The sequence below is a fragment of the Amphimedon queenslandica genome, unplaced genomic scaffold (genome assembly GCF_000090795.2).
Source record: "Amphimedon queenslandica unplaced genomic scaffold, v1.1 AMPQUscaffold_13507, whole genome shotgun sequence".
NCBI classification, from domain to species: domain Eukaryota; kingdom Metazoa; phylum Porifera; class Demospongiae; order Haplosclerida; family Niphatidae; genus Amphimedon; species Amphimedon queenslandica.
The window spans coordinates 621,571-623,922 of NW_003546257.1; the positions used below are offsets into that span (position 1 = coordinate 621,571).

At 36.5% G+C, this 2,352-nt stretch overlaps 1 long non-coding RNA gene across 1 annotated transcript; it reads left to right on the forward strand.

Annotated features, from left to right (window-relative positions):
* Positions 1 to 759: 759 nt before the first annotated feature.
* On the forward strand, positions 760 to 2,139 carry LOC109593744 (uncharacterized). The gene is made up of 3 exons (XR_002191138.1): positions 760 to 1,253; positions 1,307 to 1,815; positions 1,869 to 2,139. It is a non-coding gene; the product is annotated as an uncharacterized LOC109593744 (long non-coding RNA).
* The last annotated feature ends 213 nt before the right edge of the window (positions 2,140 to 2,352 follow it).

Here is a 2,352-nt window from a genome sequence, read left to right on the forward strand (position 1 = left end):
GGCAGCTGGTCGTTGATGCATCAGTTGATATTATCCTGTACTAGGCACTCAGTGACTGATAGGGTAGACATGATGTATGTTTTAGATACTTTTAATGAAAGTTTTACTGATGTTAGTCTTAAAGGTTTTGTACCTCTTGTTTAAATAATAAATTCTTATTTTTAATCTATTATAATTTCACTGTCATAGTTAATTTTATTACAGATATGAGGTTCACTCCAGTTACAATAGGTTGTGTACTAGTCAGTTCAATAGCTGGACCCATCACCTGGTATCTATGGATACAGACTAGAAGTGCTAATGCTAACTTCTTCTTTGCTTTAACATTAACTTATTGTATTAGTCAGATATTCTTATTGCTTGATGTGTGTCACTCATACCTCACTCATCAGTATGATATGACCAATGGACTACCTAGGACTGTTAATAAACTAGGAACTGGTCCTATACTGTTGAAATTACAATAATGAATTTTCATTCATAGATTTTAACTGTGTTGTTTCAGTCACACCCCTCTAGTTAAACTTAAACTTAATGGCTACCAGTGTTACATTGTCGATTTTACTGAAAGATAAAAGTGGTTTTTATTTTAAAGATGATGGAGCTCCTTTCCAGTGCAAAGTATCTAAAGGAGAATTTGTAATTGAACAACCGAAGGAAGAAATACGTCAGATCTATGTATAGTATCATGTATGATACTATACATGATTATGTGCCACACCTCTCAATACGCAATGGCTTCCATTCTAATGAAAGAGAAGATTGGATATGGCTCAATCCAAGAAGAAGAAGACCAGTGGGCTTGTAAAGTATACAGAGGAGACCTTATTGTACCAATACCTCAAGAGGAGATGCGTCAAATCAAGGGTTTCACTTATAATTATCGCCTTTATCGTGATTAGTCTCCGTCCCAAGTCAAAAAGGGGAGGAGTCTGGCTACGCGAGACTATATCGTGATCCTGTAGTTCTGCTGCAAGTTGAACCTATTGATCAGATTCCTTTAGAAGAAAGAGAAATAGAATATCTACAAGCAGTACAACCAACTAGTGTAAGAGTAAAGGAATACTTAAATGAAGTGGATAAGAAGATGAAGATGGATCTGATTGTTGGTGATAAAGTTATCTTCAAATTAAAGTTAGAGTCAGTCTTCCACATCAAAAGCCACAACACCACATGCACAAGTCAATGGTACAATATGTTCTATTGGTCCTCATCCTGATAGTGATGGAATAGTCTTTGGTATTGAAATTCAAGTGAGTGTAGCATGTTTTGTGCTTTTTGTTTTAATGTAGTTATTGCATTTTAGGATCAAGCATATCGTGGTAAAGGCACCAGTAATGGTAGACCTCATTTCACTTGTAGACCCAACAATGCTGTCTTTGTTGCTATGGATAAGATAATCAAGAAACAAGATCCACCTTGTACTACTAGTCAGAGATTACCTGAATGTCCTCTCACAGAGCAACCTAAAGCCCCCCATACACTAGTTGCCTAGTGTATGGGGGGCTTAAACCAACTATCAGAAGCCAAACAAAACCTACTGCTGCCAGTGGTCAACCTAAAAGTGTTAAAGATAGAGTAAAAGATCTTGTAAAAGAGACAATTTTCTCCATTGAAGACAACACAGAAGAAAAGGGAGTAAGATTTGAAGCAGGAGATGTATCTGGTCATAAGTCACGATTCAAAGAAGGTGATCGTGTGATATTACAGACAGTTAAAGAAGACATAGTTGCTGGTACAGTGAGGTGGGTGGGACCAATTAGAATCTCTAAAGACATGAAAATTGATCCTCTTCCAATAGTAGGAATAGAAACAGTAAGTAATGTAATGAATAAAATTAATTTTTAATTTCTATTTATCTCTTTTAGGACAAAAAATTGATCCTTCAAAAGATTTTGATGGTGTTAACATTGAAGTCACTGGTAATCATGGTACTAAGCTTTTTAAAGTACCATATAATCATACTCGAGTGTTCCTTCCTGAACAACTGGTGCTCTTTGTTAAAGAGTATACAATGCAGAAACAGAAGGATCACGATGCTAAATTTCAACAGGGCCAAAAAGAATCCAAACAAGATGAGAAGAGGAACATCTGAGGGAAGAAGTCAAGCAAGTGCAGGAACAACTAGAAACAGACAAAGAAAGACTAAGGGAGGAAATTGGCCACTTAAAATATGAAAATGGCCAGTTAAAATATGAAATTGGGCAGCTACAGTATGAAAATGAACATTTAAGGAGACAGGTTACTGACTTTAGAGAAGCTCATCGTGAGCTGCAACAAGAAACAGAAAAGAAGGAGCAAGTCCAGGCACAGCTGCAGAGCCAAGTTGGTCTTTTCTCAATCGAAAACATG